Here is a 27,244-nt window from a genome sequence, read left to right on the forward strand (position 1 = left end):
GTTGTTCCAGACAGAAGTTCCTATCTTCACTCTTGACAGCTCCTTTGCTCTCATGATTGTCTATTGGGGCTATTTTTTATTTTGTAATTTTTAGTTTCCCTATTTCTGCCCTTTATACTCCCCACTACAACCCTTTCTTAAACCCTAAGCTAGGGTGATCATTTAAAATCCAGTCAGATCATGCCATTCTTACATTCAAAGTTCTCTGATTGCACCCATCTTTCTGATATGGCCTATAAAGTGCTCCCTGACCTGGCTGTCTGTGCAGAAGTAAGTTAACACGGCAGGCCCAAGACTGCAATCCTTAGGAAGGCCTGCTTGCAAAGCTCGGCCCTTGGCTGGCATCCTGTCACTTGGATTTGTGCAGTTTCCACCATTCTTCTACAGAATGCCATAACTGTGCCAAAACTGTTTATGCAAATGACATGGCTTTTGTTGAATACCTGCTCTATTTCAGGGGCCGGGAATGCTGGGATTTTCACACAAGTTAAGCAGAGGGTGCTTTCCTGACTAGTCCCTAATAACAGCTTTGGGTGTTGAGTCCCTAATAAGTTTCCCTGGTAGGCGACATTTCACATGTGCTATCACAACTCATTGCTGGGGGAATTAGGCATGTCCTCCCCACAGTGAAGACCTTTGTAAGCTTTTGCCTAGTTTCCCTCAGATTTCATGTCAAATGCCTTTTCCTTTGACTGATTTTGCTTTGTGTTGCTTCACTAATAAATCATAGTCATAAGCAGGACTCTATGCTGAGTCCCTTAGTGAATCCTCTTAGTGAACCACTGAACCTGGATGTTCTTGGGGACCCTGACACTTGATATTTTACCTCTCCAACCTCATTTTCTACTATTTACCTGTGTCTCACTCTGCCCCAGCCCCTGCTTCTCACATGTTCCCCAATATTCCAGACAAGCTCACCTCACGTATGTTGTTTTCTTTGCCTAAAATATTTTCTCCCCATTATCCACCTGTCTGCTTCCCTCATCTTTTCCATCTTAAATGATTGTTTCCTTCTCTTAGAAGCATTTTTGACTCTGCTATTTACAATTATAAACCTCTAACCACCCTCTGTATTATGCCTAGTACTCTTCTCAGAGTCAGAGACTCAGCAAAGATCTCTACCTTTATTGAACTTGCTTTTCTAGTGAGAGGAGATAAAAGTTAGAATAAGCCTCATGGTAAGAAGGGATGAATTCTGTGGGTAGAACTAAAGCCTGAAAGAGTAACAGAGGGTGGTTGGAGTTATAGTTGTAGGCATACAATTATGTTACAAATACACTCACATTTTAGTCAATTTGTTTATTTGTATCCATTTTTTTTTTTTAAGTGGAGGACTTTCATAAAATTGGATCATGAATTAGATACTATTTCTGTTGATTACTGGGGTTTTACACTCTCCCCAACTAATCTATCCTTAACAAGATTATCCAGATCTGGCAGCTAAAATCCATCATACATTTTTTGCTTTTTCTTGTTGATATCCTGCCACTGTAAATTTCCCAGGATTTATAAAGTCCTCTTTCTCATTTCTGTCTTCAGAGGTGCCACCTCTCTGTGTGCCGCTGCCCAGGATTCTAGCCTTGTTCTCACTCTCACCCATCTCATCCTGCCCCCAGATATGCACCTCTAGGCCTGAGTGTGTCCAGACCCTAACATCTGCCTTCCTCTGGACGTCACCCCCTGGATGCTCCATTACAGCACAAGCTGTCCATTCTCGTGCATCTGCCTGCCCCATTTCCTCTTGGTCTGTTGCTTGTTTGTATGGGGTGCCATCATTCAATTGGTTTCCTAATCCAGAAACCCAGAAAGCTTCCTCCATGATGACCTTCCCTCTCCTATTCTCTACCACACGCCCAGTTGGTCACAAAAGTTCCTTTGATGCTTAGATGTCACATCTCATGTATTTGTGGCCTCCTTTCTACCCCAAAGCCATACCACTTCTCATTTCTATAGAGGGTAATTATAGCAGACTCTTAGTTGACCTCCCCATTTCTACCAGCCCCCAGTCCCTCCAAACCATTCCCCCTGTAGTGAAAATCTAATGATGCCCTCAGTGCTGCTGAGAATATTTAAGTGGTTCCTTTTGCTATTAGTGAAAACCCAAACTTTGCTCCCCTGTCCAGTCTCTCTATTCTTCTATTCCCCTTTAAATTCCTACATGCAGTTTAGTATTTACTCAGGATTTACCCAGGATGGGGAAAATCCTGCTAATCCTTCAGAGTGAGTCTCCAGCCTCCTCTTTTCTAGGACCCCCTCCCTCCATTTCCCTTTCTATGGCTCACAGGCCTCATGCTTGTGTTCCCGGAGCTCCCCATGTCTGTGCTTTGATTTTGTAAAACACACCTTATGCTGTACTCTTTATTAGTCAGGATCTGCTGAGTAATGGCAGCCTCCAAATCAGTGGCTTATCACAGCAAAGTGTTTCTCAGAGTATGTGAAGGATTCCTTGGGAAGCTTGGGGTTTGAAATGAAACTGGCAGATGTCACTTCTGCCAGCATTTTACTGGTGAGACTAGCCACGTGCTCCAAGCACACTGGCTTGGGAGAAGTAGTCCACCTGGAAACCACTAAGTAGCCAGGTAGGCTCTGCCACATCCTGCAGCCCTTGTATTCCCCCCACTACTCTGTGAACTGCTTGAGAACAGAGAATATGTCTTGTTTATTTTCCTGTCCTTGATTCAGCATAGTACCTGATGCATAGTATGGATGCCAAATGTGCTTGTTAAATTATATCAAATTTTACACTTTTATAAAAATGAGAATGACCTTGTAGTCAGCAGAGTGTAACTTTGAAATTGTTATATGTGGTGAATTTTTTTATTTTTAGTTTTTTTTTTTAGAACTCTAAATGCAACTTTTCTCTTGATTATCTTCAAATGCCTCATCATATCCACATTTGCTGTAGGCAGTAGTTTAGTGGTCCATTACACTGATTGTCTTGAATAACAGCTTCAAATTCTGACAGGTTGACTCACTTCTTAGATTTTTGAGACTGAGTGCTCTGTAGCTGATTTTCAATGAAGGAACATCAGAGTGACTTTGCTTCATAAAGATTTGTGCAATGCAGTCTTAAAATTTGAACAATGTTTGATTTTTCAGAATAGTATTCATTAATTTCATGTTGATTTTTAAAAATGATGCTAAATGATCTTCATTTTGATGGTTTCTTTATTTTTGAGAGGCTGATGTCTGTCTTGGGTGCTGCTAAAATTAGGTCTGCCTCCTGGTGCTGGGCTTAGCCATTCTTTTGATTGCAGGGCTCTCACTGGATTGCAGTGCGATGCAATCGCAGGATATCATGAAACAGGCTGGTTAAAAAGGTTTTAGTCTCAATTTAGTCTCTATCAGATGCAGTGCCAAGTATCGTCTAGATATACATGGCCTATGTTGCTCCTGTCCTCTGCCTCTGGGTGAGGTTATTAAACTCTCTGGGTGGTTCTGCACCCTGGCTGAGTAGGCAGTGGGGCCAACTTGAAAATGAGGATGTCCCTTCTGTCATCTGTTCCCAACTTTTGGCCAATGTTAGTAAGAGCAGGGACCACTCTCACGTGGCAAATGATCAGATCCATTTTATTGACTCATTTGGGGCAGAAACTAAGGGTTTACAGAGAGTTCCATTCATAGACTTCTGATACCCTTTTAGGCAGATTTAAGATAAGTTTCCCACTATTATTTTAGAAGCAAGAGCCTTCTAAATATGACCTCTATGCAACAATGTGCTTTCGACAAAGGATATGAGATAAAATTTGTGCTATCCTTTATCAGCATAGAGGTGGCCTGTTTCTGCAGAGGGGTAGAGAGGTCATGGGATACCTACCTTAAGAATGATGGGAAGCTGAGCATGATGGTGCACACCTATAATTCCAGCTGCTTGGGAGATTAAAGCAGGAGGATTCCAAGTTTGAGCCATCCTCAGAAACTTTGTGAGACCCTGTCTCAAATTTTTAACAGAAGGGCTGGAGATGTAGCTCAGTGGTAGGACACCCTGGGTTTGATGGCAAGTATCATAAAGGGGGAAAAAAAACAAAAGAATGATGGGAAATAGCTGTAGTCTCTTATGCAGTTTATTCATTCCATCTGTATCACATTAAAAAAAAAAAAAAACGAAAAGAAAGAAATTGTACTCAGTGAGGTCTCAGACCTCTAAGTAGGGGCTACTTTGCTACCATTTTCTGTAACAAACTCAGAGTTACTTTAGTCACTTGGAAAATGACTTAGGGAGCAACTCTTGGTCAAGCATTCCTATTTTCTGCCTGGATTATACAGTAATATAAGGCAGGCTCCTGGACAAAGAGGGCAGAGTAGACATTGTAACTAAACAGTACACATCCTGATAGAGAACTGTGGAAGTGGTAGACTGGGTAGCTTTGCTTTGGGCAAGGATCACTGAGCTGTACCTGGGCTGGCTTTTGAAGGATGAATGGATACTGAGATTCTTGCCAGGACAGTGAAGGATGGGGAAGGGTATGGGTGGGGGGCAGACTGTTTCTCTCTGAAGGTGGGATTTTTGTTTGTTTTGTTTTGGAGGTGGAAGCTGGGGAGAAAAGGAGAGTGTTAATGGAAAGTTTCCCAAGGGTGACTGTGGGAGGGAGCAGTGAGGGATGAGTTGGAGTCAAAGCCAGGAGGCCTTTGTTATGACTAGATAATGAGCTGGAGGAGTCAAGTGTTCTGGGCAGGGTGGGGACTTTGATTTGCTTTTGTATTGATTGATCTGGAAAATGGAGATAAAGGGAGCTGAGACTCAGGGTGGAGGAACTGGCTTAGATCCTCTGTGGGAGTGGAACTTAGATGGTTGAAGCAGAAGAGGAAATGAGCTTTGAGGCTGAGGGGGCAAAGCTATGAAGCTGGGGGGTTGATGTGTTCAGGGACGTGTGGGTGGAATTGGGGAAGCAGTCTAAGTTTTGTACATCCACGGTTCAGTGGGCATTTCAGTGAGTGCACCTGTGTTCTAAGCCACTGAGGCCTGGGGATACAGAGATAAGTAAGACATGGTCTGTGCCCTTACAGAGCCTCCCAGATAGGGCTAGGAGAGGCAGGAGACTAAGGACAGATAAAAGGGTTTATAAGGACTGCAAGGGCCTGGCTGAGATCACAAGCCATGACTTCACAGAGATGCCAATCTTTTGCACCATTTGTTCAGCATTGGATTAGATCCTTGATTCAAGATTGGGATTTGAATGATGATGTGGAAAAAACATGTCCAAAGAGATAAAAGTTATTAGAATAAATTAACAAACGTATAAACTATATCAAGGGCTTTTAGACTATTTCAAATATCACATTCTGTTTGCCTCTGCAGACTCACTCTTTACCCTTCTCCGTCTCTCCTGAGACCCAGGAGGCTGAGCAGCATGGGCCCTTTTTCCCTCTGCCTTTTAAGAGTTGATCAGACCTTAAGGAGAATCTAGCAATAGAACAGAGGGTGGGCAGCTCCCTTCCTGCCAGATCATGGTCAGCTAACTAAAAGGCCATGGCTCAGGTCTGGTGACCCACCCATAAGCCTGCCTCCTCTGTATCAAATCACTCCCTTTCTTGGTTCCATGGGTCTCAGACTATGGCAAGGACTTACCACTGTTCAAATTCTACCCCTTGATGACTTCCTGTAACCCTGGCAAAACTTTAGAAATAATTTCTTCATTAAATTCCTAAGTGTCTAGTTTGAGCAAGCCATCTATTTCCTGACAGAATTTGAACTGAAAGGCATAGCAAGAAGTAATGTTTTCCTTCATGACCCAGTACCCACAGCACCTATATACCTGCACAACTGAAACAAAATGAAAGAGTACTTACCTTTACTAGGAATGGGGCCTTTTGACTTTCTATTCTATTTTTGTTTTACTTTATTTTATTTTTAAAGGTAATTGGAACATACTAAATCAATTTCACTGCCCACTAAACTGTTAGGGCCCATAGTTAGAAAACCAGTAGAGCAGGGCCATCAGCTCAGGTGACTCTGGAAATCCCCACAGCTCTAAGATCCAGTTGTTTTATGGATTAAAATAAAGAGCAAGACTGAAGCTAAATTCAAAAAGTGAAGCATGACTATATGTTTAAATGATTTTTTTTTTCTATGAGTTATCTCAAGTACCTTTTCTATGTACTAGAGATAAGATCTGGATCTCCAGCCTTGTGAATGACTGGCATGCTGGCATATGAGCTAAGCTTCAACTCAGTCCAGAAGTCCCTATGGCTTGATAAAATCTGGGCAAAATAGTGTTTAACTTGTCATTTCTTATTTCTTTTGTGATATAGTAATAGTATTGGTAACTTTAAATATTAGGTCTGGATTACTTCCTTTTGTAGCAAAGTGTGAGGAAATGTGAGATAGATAAGTAATCCTTGTCTCTGTATTTATAGGCACATTTATAGAGATTCAGTGGGCTTGAGTTTTGACAGCAGTGTTTGATCAGAAACATGTTCCCAGAACCTTTAAAAAAAAAAAAAAAAAAAAAAAAAAAAAAGAGAGCCTAACTCAGGAAATTCCTAGTTAAAATTTTTTTTTCTACTATAACTAGATTTGCATTTCAGATTTCTTTCCCTTTTTGTCTTAGCGGAGCAGAGGCCACTTGGAAATGTGACTCTGATAGAGAGGGAACACTCATTCTATTGCTGCAGTAGCTTCTCAGGGCTGCCATGCCAGAGTAGCGCACACACTGAGTGCCTGAAAACAAGAGACATTTCTCGCTATTCTGGAGGCTCGAGGTTCAAAATCCAGAAGTTGGCAAGGGCCATTCTCCCTTTGAAGCCACTACCCGAGGATCCTGTCTTGCCTCTTCCATCTTCTGGGAGCCCCGGGAATTCCTGAGCTGTGGCAGCATCCCTCCAGTCTCTGGCTCCATCTCACGCCCTGTCTCATCCATGTCTGTCTGTCTAGTCTTTTGTAAGTTCACAGTCATGCTGGATTAGAGGCAACCCTAATGACCTTGTCTTAACTTGAGTACATCTGTAAAGGCCCTATTTCTAAACCAGGGTCACATTCACAGGTACTAGAAGTTAGGACCCCAACATCCTCATTTTGTGGGGAAGGTACAATCAACCTGTAGTAATTGATAGTCTATTTAATGTATTTTTTCTTTTTCAATAAGAGATATTAGGGGAAATGTACTGATTTTTCTATTTACTTCCCCATAATGGTACTTTCTTGATCTCCCTCTTTTCTCCCTCCCTCCCCCCCACCTCTTTTGCCCCAAATGGTCCTCCGATAACCCATTTTCTGTTCATTGAGAATCAAATCAGAGGTCTTATGGTATGATATCACTTATCTATTATCTTTTACATATAGAGATTTTGGTATCTGTGTGCTTGTTCTCATCTGTCTCTTCCAGTGACCCTTTTGAGACACGTATGTGTCTCTCCTGTCCCGTGTCTTGTGTGGTCTGCTTCTGCATTGGTGGCAGCCCAGTGTCTTGTGTGAATTGTATTTCTGTTCAGTCTAGGATTCAGTCATCTATGGAGGTGGCAGGTGGGATGTTGATGAGTGTTTGTCACGTGCCGCACATGACAGTCCCTTTCTTCACTGTAGTTGGAGAGATGTGTATGTAAAGTTCAAAAGGAAGAGAGCAACAGCCAATGCCATATGAGTTCCCTGGGTGTTCAGAAGGAAAGGACTCACATTAGGCTGGAATAGCTCACTGGGCAAAGGTGGACAGAATTTGGACAAATGGAGAGGGGTATGTGTCATGTGACAGAGAAAAAGGAAATAGAAGCAATGTAGTGCTTATTGATTTATTGACCCTATCATTCCTTTGCTCATATTTCAGAGAATTGAGAATCTGAAATAGGGTTCTTTTGGGCATTACATCAATTTATATTTACCATATTCAAAATTAAACCTAAGAAATTAAAAATATATTGATTTAAAATAAAAAGTTCATTGCAAGTTATTTTAAGAAAAATAACTATTTTCAGAAACATATCACCAAATAACATTCTTGCCAATCTCTTTGATGCTGGACTTATTAGATAGCTATATTCTCAAATCCACTTTCTCATTCAGTCTATTTCAATATGTTGTCTTGGTTGAAACCTATAAAGAAATCTTCCCTCACCACAGACATGTAGTTTGAAAAGGGAGGAGCATTTTAATAGCTTTGTCAGATAATTACAGGTAGACTTTTGGTAGGTATATTACATAAAGATCCAATAAGTAATAGTTTGATTCTTTTTATCCATAAACCAAAATACATGTATTATAATCATAATTTCTGTGGGTCAGGAGTCTGGTCAGCACTTAACTGAATCCTTTTCTTGGACTCACCAGACTGCAATCAAATGTCAACTAGGCTATGTCCTCACCTGGAGGCTGGACTGCAAAGAGCCTGTTTCAAACTCGCCACAGTCCTTGAGGTTCATACAGCTGTGGTACTAAGGACCCTTGCTACTTGTTGGAGGTCACCCTCCTTTCTTAGAGGCCACCTGCAGAGGGCTAAGCCACCATGTCCTGTGGCTTTCCCAACTCAAGTACTAATTTCATAGAGCCAGTAGGGAGTCTCTAAAGTGAGTGGGCTAGCAGGATGGAGTATTATAGGACTTACCATAATCACAGGACAGCATCTCCATGTGACTTCTTAAAAGTTGGTTGCAATATGGATTCTGAAACCATACCAGTGAAGTTTTTTAATACTCTGTTATAATGCATTGGTTTGTGTTGTACTGTTTGAGTAGATCATCTGTCGTCATGAATTTTTTGTTTTTAACACTATACATTGGTCATTTGGAAAACATCAATTGACTGAGTTATACCAGTCTTCTAAGTACTGACATGTGTCATTATACAATATCAAAAACACATGCATTCGTATTATCATCAATTTCATCAGAAGGCTCTAAGTAGGGAAACCGAAAGTTGTGGATGCAAGTTTTCTAAAATTTAAAATTTTTGCTTTATCATTGATAACAAATGCTGCTATTGGTTGTCCTCAAAGTGTTCGGTTGCACATAATTCATTTTCAAGAAATATCTGCCAAATCTCAGGTATAAATAACCATAGTTTATCCGTGAGTGATTTTTTTTTCACAAGTGAAAACGGTGATCCATGCATGGAAAGGGCAGGTAGTTCAGTTTGCAGCTTGATCACCTGAGGTGACCATTATGCCTCAGGATGCAGCAGAAGTATTTTAGGTGTACTTTATAAATGTCATACAATGTCTAAAGCCTGAGAAATTAATGACCCAGAGTTTATAACATTGGTGGTGCTTTATCAAGGGCATTTTTAGGTTAAAGCAGTGCCTTTTTTTCCCCTTTAACTACAAATGAGTAACAGTGAACAGCAATTGCTGAAATAGTTCAGTGTCGCTGCCTTGATCCAAGCTAAGAGACTAGCACTGTGCCCGCCATTAATTTTCACCAACAGTGTCAGTGTCCATGTGGTTGTTACAGTGATTAAACCATGAGATTCCCAAAGTTATTCAACATGTTGACTGGTTCAGCACTAGTGTTTGTTGACAGGCATTTATGTTTAAAAATTCTTCATTTGGTATGAGCATCAGTTAGTCATAATTCATTCATAATGGAGAAGTAGAATTCCTTATTTGGGATATTAACTTTGTTTTCATGTTTGTAGGAGAACCTTTCACATGAGGAATTATTGTGTCATTGGGAAGTGGCTCTGCCATGCTTTTCTACTGACTTATCCACAGGCAGTCCACGGTGTCAATTGTGCAGAGCGTCTTTGGTGTCTTGGTTATTGTGTGTGCTTCCTGGGCTAATACAGCTGCTTGCCTTGTTAGATGTTTCAGTGGCTTTTTCATTTCTACTTTGAAAAGATGTAACAATGTTTGTCTTTTAAAGTTCTCATCATGTCTACATTTTAAAAAAATCAATTCCTTTAAATTCTTAATGGTCAGTTTCAAAATGATGCTACAACTTAACTATTTGAAGATATTCTGTTGCACAAGACACAAGAAGGCAACACATTATAAAGACAAAAGTATCATTCATATTTTTATTTATTTATGGTTTTCCCTCCAGATCCTTTATATGAATCAGAGGTCTCTAATGTATCACTTTAATTTTTTTTTTTTTTTGAGTGTCTTTAGACTTAGAATAGTGGTGGTTTAAGGAAGCAGGTTTTTAAATTCCCCCTTTTCATGTTGAATTTTTAAAATGTTAAAATGTACGTGACATAAAATTTACTGCTGTAACTGTTTTTAAGTGTCCGTTTCAGCACCATGATGCTCATTCACACTGTTGTAACCATCCTTACCGTCTACTTTAGAACTTTAAAATTTTCACTTCCATATTCATCATACAGTATTTCCCTATTCCTGGCTCACCTCGGCCTCTGGCAATCACCATTTTCTTTCTGTCTTATAAAATTTGATTACTCAAGGAATTTCATAAGTGGAATCATATAATATTTGTCCTTTCAAATATTTATTTAACATAAATGTCTTCAAAGTTCATCTGTGTTACATCCCAAGTCAGAACCACCTTCCTTTTCAAAGTTGAGTCATGTTTCATTGCATGTAAGTGCTGCATGTTGTTTGTCCACTCATCTATTGGTGAACATGTGGGTGGCTTCTGCCTTTTAGCTATTGCAAATTGTGCAGTGATAAAACACTAGTGTACCAACACCTTCTCCAATCCCTGCTTCCACTTCTGCAGGTGTATACCCAGATGTGGAATTTCTGGATTATAAAATAATTCTATATTTAATCCTTTGAGGCACCCCATGCTGTTTTCCACAGTTGCCATACCATTTTACATCCCTGCCCCCAGCAATGAACAAAATTCTAATTTCTTCGTGTCCCTGCCAACTTTTACTTTTTTAAAATAATAGCCATCCTAATGAGTTTAAAGTAAGTATTCACTGTAAAAATTCACTTTAGAATGAAAGAGAAAATTCTAAATCATATTTTTCATAAAAGTAGAACTTTCAGAAAAAATTTTTAAAAGATTTGAAGTATTTTAAATTTGTTTGAGAATTGATAAGAGGGGCAAATAACCTTTGAGGACCAGGGGAAAGTTTTGGCCTCGTGATTTCCAGGGGTTTACAGGCTACCCTTGGAGGACTGCTGCTGAAGTATATTACTGGAAATACATTCGCAGGTGGTTCGGCACTGTTCCTGTAGGGGGGTAAATATCTATTTCTTGTTTTACAAATGTATTTACTAAGAACATCAAAAGAATCTTTTTTCATAATTTCTACCAAAGATTTTATTTCAAAACAACAGGAAAAGGGATGACAGATTCATCAGTTGTCCTGGAATTATGGTTAGTAAGGAAGAATGTTATGTCACTGACCTATGCAGGACCAGCAACAGAAGGTAGAAGTAAATTGCACTTTCCTAAAAAAAATGAGTATTTTAAGTCTGTTCTAAATATTCTTTAATATTTTAAAGATCATCCTACAAAAGGTATATGTGCATACGCGCGTGTGCGCGCACACACACGCACACACACACACATACATACACATTAGCCTTCAAGTTAAGGGATTTCTCTGAAGGAGCAATTGCAATTATTTAAAATGTGTTAGAATTGGTACTGGGGCATTCTACTGTAAGTTTACCTAGATTAAGAAAACAACAAGTTAGTCTCTGTTGGGTTAGATGATGACACGAACTGATTGAAAGCCAATTAATGGAAAATTACAATAAAAGTTATGCACATTATTTTGTATTTTCTAACCCAAAGTATATCCTTTTTTTTTTTTTTTTTTTTTTTTTTTTGTGGTGCTGGGGATTGAACTCAGGGCCTTGTGCTTGCAAGGCAAGCACTCTACCAACTGAGCTATCTCCCCAGCCCCCTCAAAGTATATCATTACTTAAAAATGATATACCAACCCATATCTCTCACCATGCACGAAACTAAACTCAAAATGGATTAAGGACCTCGGAATCAGACCAGAGACCCTGCAGATTATAGAAGAAAAAGTAGGTCCAAATCTTCATCTTGTTGGTCTAGGACCAGACTTCCTTAACAGGACTCCCATAGCACAAGAAATAAAAGCTAGAATCAACCACTGGGATAGATTCAAACTAAAAAGCTTTCTCTCAGCAAAGGAAACTATCAGCAATGCGAAGAAAGAGCCTACAGAGTGGGAGAATATCTTTGCCAATCATACTTCAGATAGAGCACTAATCTCCAGAATCTATAAAGAACTCAAAAAACTCTACTCCAAGAATTCAAACAGTCCAGTCAACAAATGGGCTAAGGAAATGAATAGACACTTCACAGAAGAAGATCTACAAGCAATCAACAAACATATGGAAAAATGTTCAACATCTCTAGTAATAAGAGAAATGCAAATCAAAACCACCCTAAGGTTCCATCTCACCCCAATTAGAATGGCGATTATCAAGAATACGAGCAACAACAGGTGTTGGCGAGGATGTGGGGAGAAAGGTACACTCATACACTGTTGGTGGGGCTGCAAATTAGTGCAGCCGCTATGGAAAGCAGTGTGGAGATTCCTTAGAAAACTTGGAATGGAACCACCATTTGACCCAGCTATCCCACTCCTTGGCCTATACCCAAAGGACTTAAAATCTGCATACTACAGAAATACAGCCACATCAATGTTCATAGCTGCTCAATTCACAATAGCCAGACTGTGGAACCAACCTAGATGCCCTTCAATTGATGAGTGGATAAAGAAACTGTGGTATATATATACTATGGAATATTACTCAGCCATAAAGAATGATAAAATTATGACATTTGCAGGCAAATGGATGAAATTGGAGAATATCATGCTAAGTGAGATAAGCCAATCTCAAAAAGCCAAAGGACGAATGATATCGCTAATAAGTGGAGGTTGACACATAATGGGGGGGAGGGAAGGGTTAGAGTTAGGGTTAGGGAGGGGGGCAAGTATAGAGGAAGGAACTACTGTATAGAGGGTAAAGAGGGGTGGGAGGGGTGGGGGGAAGGGAAAAAAATAACAGAATGAATCAAACAACATTGCTCTATGTAAATTTATGATTACACAAATGGTATGCCTTTATGCCATGTACAAACAGAGAAACAACATGTATCCCATTTGTTTACAATAAAAAAAAAAAAAAAATGATATACCAAAATTTTCAACATTTAAATAAGTATTTAATTTTTGCCATCAACCAATATTGGGAGTGGAGAAGCTGAATCACAGCTCAACTGAGGTTGGGGGCTGCTGGGCCTTTTGTGCTTTTACCATACAATTTACAGATTCAGGGCTTCTTGGAAAGCACAGTTCTAAATTTCTTGAATTGTCTCCACATGTATAGCCCATACCTTACATTTTTTTTAAGAAACCAAAGGTGGGGATCACTCATCATTTTACTTCAATTTAGGCACTGTTTAAAAATCATACCACCTTTTTTGTAAGTTCTGATTCACAGAATTGATTTATGTAGTGTATATAATTAAATAACATTATATATAAGATTATATTACATTTCAACATCTAAGTTGAAATGACCACATGGATCTGTAACAGTAACCATCGATTGGTTGATGGACATTCATGTGATTGCTGGCTGGGAAATAGGATTGCACATTTCTCTATAAAGGTGAATACCCTATATCCACAGAGTAGGTGGTCTTTCATGGTGCTGCCTGACATCTTCTGCTCTGTCACTTTGTGTGTGTGTGTGTGTGTGTGTGTGTTTGTTAAGGTAGATAATTGTGTAATAAGATAGTGTATATGTCTTGTAATTAAAATTTTGAAATAAATTTTAGTCTTTTCCCCTTGGACTTTAGCATTGCAAGCTATCCAATTGTGAACACCATTTTAAATTGTTCCAGGCAGCATTAATGACAATTAACAACTGATGGGGGTGGTGAGAGCCCTGAACAAACAAAAACTACATGTTTGTGCACAAAGTGGGGAGACTATGCTTATTGTGGGAATGCCTCTGTGCACAATGGGCCCCTTGCTACTGTCACCTCATAGGTCACCAGGTCAAACATCATCAATATGGCACCAAAGAAACTGGTATTGCTAAACATTTCCCATTGTATCTCCTGCAAATTGAGATTTTTTAAAATGGGTGGTTCAGGTGTATACTGGGACCACAAGAGACTCAGAATAGTACTTGTGATAATTGGAGTTGTCTACTGAGCCATGATGAGAGGGCCAAAATATTGGGTCCAGTTTTGGGGAAGGCAGCATCTCAAAGGGGACAGATTTTTATAGATGAAGGCTACAGAACCACCGAGTGTGCAGAAAACCATCAGCTCAAGTCAGTGTGAGGAAAAGCTTTCTGTATGCTGAATGAGGTGAGGTTTGTTTCTGAAGAGGGTTTGGCTCATTAATCCCAAGAGGTGAAACTGGGGAAAGTGTAAAGAATTTGTCCACATTTGTAAAGAAAAGAGCTCTAAGTCCCCAATGTGGCTGGATCATACTCCACTTCTGTGACTGATATCAACCTTTTGGGTTGACCCACAGGCTGCTTTTTACTCCCTCCTATCTTAGCCCAGCAAGGAGTAGTGGGTGGAGTGAAGCTTGCCAACTTATTTGCCCTTTTAATCATGATGAAGTCCATCTTGCTGGAATAAGGAGCTCAGTCTCAGAGGACAGGTAGTTGGGAACAGTGTGCTTTAGGGACTTTTCAAGAGTATTAAGCCTTGATTGGCTGGATAGGTACTTTATTTCAAAGGCAAAAAAAGGCATGGCATGCTCAATATGGTCTTTTAGGCAGGTGGTAGGGGCCAGTGTACGGGAGGTACTGGAAGTGGGGAAAACAGGAAAATCAAATGCATAAACCATTATTATGGAGACATGTAAATCCTATCTGTATTAGATCTGATTCCTGTAAACTTATTTTTATGGGTTCAGGCAGTATTTAAAACAGAAATCCACTGACTTAGACTGGATGGCAAAGAAAGTCAAATAGATCCAAATATGGGATTTTTGGAAAAGTGCTGAAGTTGGTATCTGGGACTGGGGTATAGCCCTAGATTTTCTATGAATGTGTACTAGCTCTGAAAACATGAGCAAGGCCCTTGAACTCTGAAGACCTAGGTATAGTATCAGTTTATCTCTAAGGACCCTCCCCTGCCATAAAAATGTCTTCTAGTGTCTGATTTATTACATTCAAACACACATTTCTAAGTATTAACCTCTACATGCTGCCAAGGAGTAGTCTTTTGGGGGCCTCATTATGATGAATTATGATGAATGGATGACTCATTTATAATTAAAAGTGTGTATTTCCATACAAACAATTTCTGAGTCTAAGTTTTTAAAGTTTTTTTTTTTTTCTTCATTAAGTAGGGTTAAGCCCTTGAAATTTTGTTTGCATCTTTTAATTTATTTGGAAAATGAATTTTTCTGAGATGTACATATCTCATATCCTTAATTAGATTGTAACCTCCTTGAAAGCAAAAGCCTCATTTTGTTTGCCTGCTTGTTTTAATTCATCATAATGCCTTAAATAGCACTATGAATACACAAAGCACTTAATAAAGTATATAAATGAATGAGTAGCCGGGACATAAACTTGACTTCAGATCAACTTTTCATGAACTTTGAAATATTGTAACATGAATTAATAAAGGTTTAGGTTTGTGATGCTTTATTTCTGTCCTGAATTAAATGTGTTTATAATTGTCATTGCTTGGCCATGTGTAGGCATGACTGAGAAGGTCAATCACAGTGAACTGACACAGGAAAAAGAAAAAAGAAAAATCACAGGGTTTGACTCATAATTGTGTAACTTCTGTTCTCTGCACTGAAAGGAAATGCTATTTTTCCAAGATCAGTCTTTGAGTAACTTCATGGATCTAGCATAGTGCCTCAGAATTGACAGAGGGAGAAACAAAAAGTAAAGTCAACAGTTCAGAAGTGATAGTGGTCGATTACATAGACAACAAAACACTGTGTCAGGTTTCTGGCCAGAAGGAAAAAGAACGCTTTTCTTGATGAGAGATGCTTTTTGAGATGAAAGCTTTGTAAGATATGGGGTGCCTGGCTTCTACATGTAGTCTCTATAGGAATTGAAGACCAGAGAGGATGAAAAGAGAAACTTGAAGCAGGATGAAGAAGAGGAGGTATCTGCAGTGCTGATGAGGGGCAGAGCAGCATGCATTGTTAGGGAAGAGGAGGGCAGAAAAGGGCCATGCCCAAGGGGCTCCTCCGGCTGGAGGCTGCAGCCCTCCTCCTCCATAGCTCCATAGACTATCCTTATATCTCAACCCAGGGCATGAATTGATGTTAATAATGATCAATCTAACCATGGTTAAGCTGCTTGACCTATTGTTTTTTTTTTTTTTTTAACTGCCATGACAGTGGCTCCATCTTTTTCCTTTTTTTTTCCACGTGTTGGTCCCTAGATGCAGGAACTCCAGAGTTCCCAGAACTCATTCAGTCTGCAGCCCAGTGGGGCACTTGGTGTGTTCTTGGTGAGTGTCCTATTTGGCCTGAGACAAATTAGGAAGGTTCAGATCCCCCCCAAAGGGTGTTTTCTGTTTTCTTTCTTGGACAAGGGCTGTTTCTGCAGCTAGCCAGGACTGCTGGCCCTGGCAGTTCCGTAGTGGGGATGGGGCCGCCTTGTGCTTACCACAGCCACTGTTGAAATCAGATGGGGTAAGGCCAGAGACTGGTGGAGACTGACATCTCCCTGCTGGAGTCCAAGGTGCTGTCTCTGGGGCCACCACTTCTATCATTGTGGCTGCTGCTGCTTCTCAGCAGTCACACCATTCACTTCTGCTGCCAGATTCAGTGGGTGATGACCCCAGAGGCTTGCAGGGGGATTTTCCTAGTCTCCTGGGGTGGCAGTAGTGAGCATCTCTTCCAGTGACAGCCCAAAGCTGAGCAGTGCAGTGGTGTGGAGATTTCAAGGTCCCAGTGTGTGCCTGTATGAGCTCCACTTGTTACATCCTCCATGCTCCTCAGAGAGCCGGTCAGGAGTGTTGCAGCACAGGCCCCAGCAACCCTGCTTGGATGGGCTCGCTCTGCCTTTTCACAACTTCTGCTAGATCATGTGCATCTGCTTGCATCACTGCCTGGACCTAATGCAGAGGCTTTCCTTGCTGGGTTGTTTTCGAAAGTCACAGTCTTCCATATTCTCCTATAAGTGGGTCAGTGCAATATTCTGAGGTGTAGAGCACGCTGCCTTCAGAACCTGAGTCAAGAACCAGCTCAAAAATCATCAAGTGTCTAGCTTTCTCAATGGCAGGAGGTACGAGAAACAGTAATTTCTCTACTTCAGAAGGGATACTATAAAGTACTCCTAAACCCTAGATCCTAAAAAGAAAATTAGGATGTAGCAGGCCCCTGAATTTTCTCAGGGTTCATCTCCAACTCTGGAGCAGCTAAGTATTACCAAGGTCTCTAGCATCTTCCCTCCTGTTCATCTGGCTGATCAACCTAATGATGTAAAGAAACTGTGCAGTACTCTTCAGGATGCCGAGGTGGTCATTACCACTTTATATTTCAGTAAACCACCTGAATTACATTCTAGCTTCCTTCACCATAAAACTTCTCAACACGCCAGTGCTTAAAGCTTGTGGTGGGTGGGACTGTGTCCCCAGAAAGAATGCTTAAGTCTCAAAACTCTCAGTATCACTGAATGTGACCTTCCTTGGCAGTGGATCTCCCAGATGACCCAGTTGAGCTCATTAGATACACCCATATCAAGTACAGCTGATGTTTTTATAAAAAAGGGAGATTCAGGTAGAGAGGCACACAGATCACCACGTGGACATGAAGGCAGGAACTGAGGCAATGCAGCCAGAAATCAAAGCACACCAGACTTCGGGCTGCCACCAGGAGCAGGGGCAGTCAGGGAACAGACTGCCAGCCTTCAGATGGAGCCAATGCTGCCCAACGCTGAGCTGAAGTCTAGCCTCCATAACTTGCACAATAAACCGTTAAACTGCCTAGTATGTAGTGCGGTTGCTGCCCCGCTGCCCCTCACATTTCAGCCTGAATTACCCTGAGAAACAACCATAATTAAACGTCTGGGAAGGGACAGCGGTGAGGCGCGGCGAGCGAGGTGGACCTCCTCAACTCCCGGCAGGTTGGAGGCGAGGCTTAAAGGTCTCCACCGAGAAGTCCGCAACCACGTGCCAAGGGCCTGGCTTCCCCCAGCCAGGTCTACAAGTTGGTATCACGGAGCTACCTGGGCTTTTTACTGCCAGAGGAAAAGGGCACGCCACCGCACGGGGCAGATATCTTCGTGTGCAAGCGGACTTGGCTGGCGACTGCTTGGTGCTCAGCGGTCCAGGTTTTCCCGAGGCGCAGCGGCTGCGAAAGGGCACCCGGCCCACATGGCTCCCGGTCCCGCGCCCCGGCCTTTGCTGCGCAGGCCAGCGTCCCTGCGGCCGACGCTCACCTGCCCACGACTCACCACAGTACCTGGCAGGGTGGAGCGCGGAGGCCACGCACTGACCGCAGCGGCACTCCCGGACTGAGCATCCCGACGCAGGAAAGCGCAAATGCCATTTTGACCTATGTTTTAAGACACTGCATCAGAGGTCAGTTTGAGGAGATTCTTAGATTTGTATTTTATTTACAGAAACATCTGTATGAACTCAATTAAAAAAAATATGTACATTTATACAGACATATATATATATACACACGTGTGTGTATATACATATATATGTACACTCACACATATATATAGGCATATATATTTTTTCCTGATAGTATCTTTGTTGTTTGATCCTCTGAGGAAAGGAACTTAACAGGTGGATGCTTCAGACAGCTGTTTAAATATTTCTGGCTAGTGTATCAGAAACTTTCCCAGCCCATGCAGCTACAATAAAGATGACGTATGATTCCTAACTTCTTGTAGGACATTATAATTTGTGATGGTACACATCACTTTATATATGTCTCATGGGTGGCACTTGGAAATGACCACTTGCTGGGGGAGTCAGGATTTCAGAAGGCCTCCTGGAGGAGATAAAACTTGAAACTTTCCTGCTGACTTAAATTACTGACTTACACATGTGATTTGTGTATGAAGCCACAGAGACCTTGTGTCAACATAGATGATGACTGAGGACAACCTAATTGGGTTGGCAGCTAAACCATTCTGTCATGTCTGTTCTTTCATTTATGGTCCAGGTCATGTTCTGCTTCAAATGATGTTAGAAACATATGTAAGGGGTTCTCTGAAATTGACCTAGGTATCCACGCTCTGCAGTCTCCACATTGTCCTCATCTGTGCTAGTTTTCATTCTTGTTCTTTCCTACTAGAAGGTGAGCTTCCCTGTGGGAAAGATAACCATAGTGATAGTGATGGCATGGCAGTGGGTAGGTAATACCTCACATGGTCTGAGCATACTGAACATCAGACAGTGCATATGCATGATCTCATCTGAGGTCTTCTGAGTTGTTCTCTTCTACCCTGCCACTGATGTCATTGAGACTTTGAGAGGTTAGATGACTCTCCAGTATCTGTCTGCGGCACAGTGGAAGTGATGGTCACTTGTCTGTTCTTTTTTTGTGGCAAGTACTAATGAATGACTGATTCTGCTCTGTAGCCCCATTATGCTGCTTGGTCTCCTTGCTCTGTTGGCATGCTGTCAGACTGCCCCACACCATCTGAGGCCCAGGCATTGAGAGGCAGGCCAGTTTGTCCTTCAAACTTGCTCTTCTGCCTTTTCTTTTGCCTTCACTGGCTCCTTTCTTTTGTGAGAGAGTGTGCAGCTCAGCAGTCCTCCTGAGCTTCTACTCTTGGGCTTCCCTGCCCTCATGCCCTTCTGCTATGGTGGCTAATCCCTAGGACCTTCCTGCCATTGCTGACCCTCCTCAGCCTAGGCTTCATCATTTATCCCTTTATCCATCTTATAAAGTCTCCAGTTGTTTGTACTGCTGGTTGGAGCTATTTAACAGCCATGGTGCCAGAAAAATGCTTTATTGCATTAGTGACTGTTGATTAGAAACAAAATAATCTACTAATCTCCTAAAGCTTTATTTCCTTTTCTATCTGTCTACTCTTAAATTATGGCAATTTTTTTTATGAAACCCAGCTAGCAGCTATCTCATACTTTATTCATAATCAGTTTTGCTTGAATACATGTATTTTGTATTTTTAACTCTGATTTTGATAGAATTGCTCTTCCCTTCAGTGGGCAATTGGAATCTCCCGGTATTACATGGATATACTTAACATGCATAAATGATTCAAGTTTCTTGGTCTGAGGTTCCACTCCTGGTACAGGGACGCCTCATGGTTGAGCAGCAGCACAGCACAGTTGCCATTTGTGTGGGCTCTGGAGGAAGGTTGCTCAGATATAAGCTTTACCATATAATGATTCTATGACCTTGGGTGTCTTATACTTGCTGTGCCTCCATTTCCCCATCAGTTAGGGGTGACTTTGGAAGGCTAAACGAGGTTACATTCCTAAAGTGCATAGACCATGTTGCACATACACACTGACCACCTAAGTTTGTCTTCAATATAAAGTCTGTGTTTCTCAGGTGGACTGTGAGCTGATCTGGCCATGCAGTTTACTCCCAGTACCTAAGAAGGGCCAAATACATACTTTCCAATGAGATTTGCTGACTAGATACACGAAAGTACACTTAAACAGCAAACCCTCTGCTCAATCTCATGAGTGTTTTAGTTTTTTTATTGTTGGTTTTTTTTTTTTTTTAATTGGATAAGTGTTTCTTCCGGGCTCCACAGTTTTTTGCTCTTTGGATGACTCTGCTTTAGTTACTGCATTTTCATTGATTCATTATGATTAGTTTGTTGATGTTCTTTCTGGCTGTCATGGTAGCAGTTGCTAGGTCACAAGAAGACTCAGCAATTTCACAAGAACTTGCTTTTCATTCCAAGTTGTCCAAAAAATATAACTGAAGACATTAATGTACATGGTTTCATTCATAATCTGTATGTTGTTAAACATGCATACAATTCTAAAATTATAAAAATGGCCATTCATTACTCTGTTGCTCCTAATGCTGTACTTCAAATAATTTGTTCTTTTTTTTTTTAAAGGCATTTAGTTAACAGTTCTGATGAACTCTTAAAATATTAATTGCATCTTGAATCTTAAATTCTAGACATAAAACCACTCATGAAAACCTTAAGTTATAGAGAACCTAAAACTAACTTGTATAGTTTGGAAAATGTGGTATGTAGACTTCCCTTTTAGTTTAAGGGAAAAAAATTATTGACCTTCTGAAACTGACTGATGCTAAGAAAGTTCAAATTTTCATCTTACATTTGGCCCTCATTGATGTAGTTAAACTGGCACTTCCCTTCCCTTTTGAGTGAGATAGACTTACGTAGAAATGTTTTTGAATGATGTGGTGCTGGATCTGATAGCACAGTCAGGTCTGCTGTGAGTGCAGTGTCCAAGACAGAGAATGAGTGGTGCTTTGACACTTTGTCACATAGTTCAGTTTGTGGTTTTGAATGGTTCCTACTGTGTCTTTAGTAGAATCAGTATTTGCTAGCCACTTAGTCATGAGACCTTGTGGAGATCCAGGTCTGTTACTCCTGTTCCATGACTTGACTCCTCAAAAAAGACCTTTGCAATGGGAAACCTTGATACATGACTCTTAGCTCCTGAATATTAATTGACTCTGTACCCTTTATTATAAGGTCCAGGTTATAGACCTCTTATTTCTTCCTTCTGGAAACCCTCTTTCCCTTCAACCTCTTTTATTTTAGAATTACTAACATAAGAACTGAAAATTTGCAGTTAATACCTCTGTCCTGATACTATCTAACATTTGATCTATTTTTTTTCTTAAAACTTTTTTTTTTTTTTTTTAATTCTTGGTTCTTTGTAAAATTACATAGTAGCTTGAGTAATTACACCCTAAAGATGATTGGTGGGGACTTGTCTTCCACCAGCAGCTGGGTGCTGCTGCCTTTGGAGACTGACCTACTCTAATGTGTGCTACACAGGTCCTTTGGGGCACGACGTATGTTTGAATGTGTCTCCGTGTGGCCTAAGGCAAAAGAGGGGGAGATGAAGAAGATGGGAGTATCTAAATTTACTTCTTAAACAGCAGTATGTTTTGTGAACCCTGGGATACCTGTACATTGTTGCAGCAGCCATCTTTTTAAATTAGCTAGCTATCCCTATCTGAAGCTGATGCTATGGGCCAGTGGCTCGCAACATGACAGCACCAGGAGCATGAATGTATCTTACATAACTGAAGCAACAACAATGCTTTCCCACAGTGTACACATCTAGTTTCTATCCTCTCCTACCTACTTGGTTTTCCAGGGGTGGCAGTGGGTGTTTCTGAATCATCTTCTAGATCTCATCTCCTTTCTTTTGTGATATATTTAGGCCACAGTCATGAATAGCTTGTAGTCATTGGTTGTGGGTAATAATAATAATAATAATAATAATAATAATAATAAAAATATAGCTAATTATTAACAAGCAATTATTCTGTGCTAGGAAGTGTATGGTGGTTTTAATGTTTTATTTTTTTTAATTCTGAGTGAGGGCATTGACTTCATAATTCTAACAATAGTATTAGAATTTGAAATATGACAAAAAGATGGATGCACATGTAGACAGGTCAACAAATCACCTTTTATGGGTAAGTGGGGATGCAGTAAGTGGACTTTATCAATTTTGGTCAGAGTGTACTGGTTATAGTTCTGGAGGAAAAACAAATGTATATTCTTAAAATGTAGGCTTTAGCTAACAAATATTTACTAACACTACATAGTAGAGTCTATGTGGCACTGTTAATACTTATTGTTGATGCTTTCTATGTGGCAGATAAGGAAACCAGGTAGACTTTTTAAATGATATGACAATAACAACAGCTGGCATTTAACAAGTGCTTGCTCTGTGCTAGATGCTTTCCAAGTCCTATTTAATCTTCACAATCCATGAAATATTTAGTATTATCATCACTACCTTATGGGTAAAGAAACCAAGATTTGGAGGTTGAATGCCCAGTCCAAGGCCACTAGCTCTCAAGTGGCAGACTCAGGTTCCAGGCCCATACTGTCTGCTCAAGTTGCCATCTATAGTAGAATGGGGATTTGAACTGAGTCATCCGTCTCAACATTTTCTCTCTTCTCAGAGCAACATTGCTTCCAACTCTTAAAGAGATTTCTTATTTTCAAGTGATGGTTAGCAAGAAGCAACAGTTTGTTTAGGTCAGTGGCCCTGTAGTGGGGTTGATTTTGTCCTGAAGGGCAACGTCTGGAGCTATTTCACGTTGTCACAACTGGTGAGAGGGTATTATTGACATCTGTCAGAGCAGGGATGCCCCTTACACATCTTACCATGAAGAGGGCAGCACCACCAACAACCAAGATGTATTGCTCCTGAATGTCAGTAGTGCTGAGATTGAGAAACCCTAGTTTAGAGTGTTTTGAGCTATGTCTTTTCTCCCAGAAACATCAATACCTGTTAGTTTAAATTTGTGCAAAAAATGGAAGTTTAGGCTGAAGAGTGAAAAAGAACAAGGATAGAGCTAAGCTGAACTTACATAGGACAGTCCTGACCTATGAGCTGGATTAATTCTTATTTTAAAATCTATGAGTGAACTCATGACATCACTTAAATTACAGATTGAAGGGCCTTTCACATTCTGGAAAATAGGAGGGCAATCCCTTTAAGTCCATCCATATAGCCAGATTGGAGGAACTGCATGGAGTCTGTGTCTCTGGGCATCTGTATGGTGAATACGTCTTTGTTTATAATATTTTTTGTGTGTGGTGTATGAGAGTGACTTCATAAAAGATAGCTTCTGCCAGAAGTCAGAACACAGCAGGTAATGTACTTACTGAAGAGGTAAGAGTATGAGTAATTCTTGTCTCATGAGAAAGATGTAAACTAGTTTATTATAATGATGTAATATTTGGGTGCTTGATTTATCATCCCAATCTCCAATGATGCAAAACCTTAAGAACTAAGCAGCTCATAAAAATTCAGAGTGTGTCTTTGAAGTCTGGCCTTTCCCCTCAGCAGTTCAAATGTCCCCTTTGTCCTGATAGTTTGCTGTTTTTGGAAATTTCCATGGATCATGGTTAATGTGATCTATGTGATGTATAGCCAGAACTTTTCAGATGCTTACTCTATGGGAGAAATCATAATCTTTTGGGAAGATGCGGTTCTTCCAGATAACAGGGTAGAAAAAAGTCACAGGAAAGCTGTTGGATCAGGCTCATGGTAGCATGGGGGCATGCTGTGCTGGGGAGAGGGTACCCAGGATAGAAAAAGTGGTCAGGGAGGAGGGGGCCTTTGATGCATCTTGTTTAAAGAGGAATTTAGGAGTGATTGGTGTTGAGTACCAGCTTAGGTGGAAGTGTGGCCTCTTGAGGGCAGTTTGGAGAGGGAAGGTAAAAGGAAACCTTCCTCCTCCTCCTCCTCCTCCTCCTCCTCCTCTTCCTGGTCCTCCTCCTCCTCCTCGTCCTCCCCCTCCTCCTCCTCCTCTCCCTCCTCCTCCTCCTCTCCCTCCTCCTCCTCTTCCTCCTCCTCTTCCTCCTCCTCCTCTCCCTCCTCCTCCTCTTCCTCCTCTCCCTCCTCCTCCTCTTCCTCCTCTCCCTCCTCCTCCTCTTCCTCCTCTCCCTCCTCCTCCTCCTCTTCCTCCTCTTCCTCCTCCTCCTCTTCTTCCTCCTCCTCCTCTTCCTCATCCTCCTCCTCCTCATCCTCCTCCTTCTCTTCCTTGTCCTCCTCCTCATCTTCTTCCTCCTCTTCCTCCTCACAGCAATCTCAAGAGGTTGGTATTGTAATCTTCACAGATAGGGCAGCTGGGGTCTAGCAAGGCCAGTGTCCTGTCCATGGCCATAGGCTTCTGTGGGCCTCGGGCAGCATCCCATCTCAGTACAGCTTGGTGGTTCCCTGTGTGACCCAGGAGTGACATGAACATAGTTGTGCTGTGGTGAGACAAGTGGGACCCCTGGAGAAATGTCTCAGGCACAGCTTTTTCAAGAGGAGCAAATTTGGGTTTCTTTTAAAGAAAGTGGCCCTGGTGTCTTTTGTGCTATATGAATTCTTGGAAATGTGTAGTGGTGACCTGGAAAATTGGAGAAGTATGATGTGAGTTGAACTAGCCAAAGTGATTAATTTGGGAATTTGGGTATGAGAGTGAACTACAGACCAAACAAATGATAATTATTACCATGAAGCTTTGCTCCAACAGAGTCAGGGTCAAGCCCATCTGGAATCTTTGGCTCTTTGGATTAGCTGTGAGTCTGTAACAGCAGTTCAGCTTCCCCTCTATGCAGAGGAGACACCGTGGTGGGATGAGGGAGTAGCGAGGAGAAGCAGCTTTCCTTGCCTGACCATAATAGCCTAGGTTACTGTACACTTCCACTCAGATTTTATATCTCCTCCTGCCTCCTGTCCTCTTGACAATGGATTGAAGGCTAGGGGTTGCTCGGGAAAGTAACAAGTTAATAGTGCATCAAAAAGTTGTTCCTTTGTGTTTCTTTAATTCATCTTTGAAACTACTATGTTACAAGTGATGTATCTAATTTGACCTAAGACTCAAAGAGAATTCAATTTCATCTTTTCCTTATTCGTTTATCCACTAAGAGTTTATAGCAAGCTGGTCCTTGACCTGGAGAGGCTCGTAGTCTAGCCTGGAGGACAAAGCAGCCGTGGAACTAAAGACTGCAGCCGTGGGTGTGAAGAATGAAGAGACAGAAGGCAGAACAAAATACAGGCCGCTAGGAGCCGGGAGAGGGCAGCGGGTAGGAGGGGGCACTTAATTCTGGGTGTCTCCTCTGTCCTGGACTGCCACCCTACTCTTCAAACCCATGATGTTTTCCTCTTTCATCCAGAGCAAGCCTCCTAGGAAGCCCAGCGGGTGGCCACCACCTCTGTGCTTTCTTCCGGGAGGGAGGGATCTTTCCTCTCCTTCCTCATTGCTCATGCCTAGAGCCATGCCCACAACTCCACTGCCTTTTTCTGGTACTTATTTCTACCACTTTACATTCTTACCCCTTTTATTTGGTCATCTGACTCAAACTAGTCCTGTCTGTTATCATGTTTGTGTCCAGAAACATGGGATATTGGAAGTATTGTACCAGAAAATACATAGCGTATATACACTGATAACTGTACTTGGGTAAGGAAGCATTTTATCATGTTGCCATCACCTTAGGTTCATGGTGCACCTTCTTCCTAAGTTTCTTTCTGGAGTAACTCCTTTCTTAAAAACATACTATAAAATGTTGTTCACAACTGACCCTGTTAACTTAGAGTTCCACAAGTTTGTTACCTCTAGCATAATGAAAAGGCTGTCTAAAAGAGGCTGTGACTTTGTCAAACCCAGTACTAACAATCCGTGACACACAGAAGGAATCCCTTCCTTGAAAAAGGAATAGAATTGTAAATTTGGATGCAAAAATATATTTTTGTTTAAGTACATTTTTAAATTATAGTACTGTTATAGAAAACAGGTGACATTTCAGAAGAATTTCATATTTATGCAGATAGTTTATTCTGCTGTGAAAAGCCTTCTTGCTTTTGCTAACTTTCAGATTGCATGTTATAGTTCTGAATCCCTGAGGGTAACAAAAGCAAGTCAGTGGATGTGTCTTACTACCTCTTGTCAAACCATTGACTATTTCAGGCTCCATATACAAGAAATCTGACCTACGTTAAGCCAACTCATTTAACTGCATGGGTCTGGAAGAGGTGAGCCACTTCCTGTTAGATCTCTGTGCATGGGCTTGCAGGACTGTGCTCTCTAATGCAGGCCTGTTCTTCCTGAGGTCTTCTAACTCTCCTACCATGGTTTCACTTGTTGGGTTGCAGTTATAAGTAAACTATGTCTTCTTTTTCTGCCTTCTTTACTTTTTATCTCATAATCATTAAAGCCTTGCTGTGTCCTTGTTATGTGTTGATAAATGATTTGTAATTACCCTACAACAAAAATGTTGAACTTGAATGGTTATATGGATTTTTATTTATTTTTGAAAACATCACTGGAGACAGGCAAAGTGGTGGGGGAAATGAACAGGGTTGGAGATGTGTAGAGAGCACAGGAAGTAGGTGCAGTGAGGGAGGAATGGCCAAAGTTCCCTGCCCTACTTATCCATGCTGGAGTGTTCAGGTTACCAGGTCCCATGTGGGTTTGCCATGTATGTCAGGGCTTTATATGGCTTTACCCAGTTGATCCTCACAAGACTGATAATACTTCCATTTTAAAGACAGAATAATTGTGACACAAACTGCTATTGTGTTGCCAAAGGAGACACAGCAAGGAAGTTGGAAACTGAATTTGAATCCAGGCAATGTGCTTATAGTCTAGAAAGTTCTTGACCAGAGAACTAATTTAGGATGGAATCCACCCAATCTACTAATTTAGGATGTATCCTGTCACTTCCCAGCCATGTGAACTTGGGTAAAGTTATTTTAACCC

At 41.1% G+C, this 27,244-nt stretch overlaps 1 protein-coding gene and 1 long non-coding RNA gene across 3 annotated transcripts in view; one reads left to right on the forward strand and one right to left on the reverse strand.

Annotated features, from left to right (window-relative positions):
* The window catches only part of PARD3B (par-3 family cell polarity regulator beta), a 1,072,202-nt gene that overhangs the window by 6,875 nt on the left and 1,038,083 nt on the right, over positions 1-27,244 (forward strand). The gene's annotated exons all lie outside the window — the stretch shown is intronic.
* LOC306655923 overlaps positions 11,717-27,244 on the reverse strand; it is a 341,597-nt gene continuing 326,069 nt past the window's right edge. Inside the window, exon 3 of the long non-coding RNA XR_013762350.1 lies at positions 11,717-11,749. This is a non-coding gene — a long non-coding RNA (uncharacterized lncRNA). The remainder of the gene's footprint in view (positions 11,750-27,244) is intronic.

Source organism: Sciurus vulgaris (genome assembly GCF_902686455.1).
Source record: "Sciurus vulgaris genome assembly, chromosome: 3".
Lineage (NCBI taxonomy): Eukaryota > Metazoa > Chordata > Mammalia > Rodentia > Sciuridae > Sciurus > Sciurus vulgaris.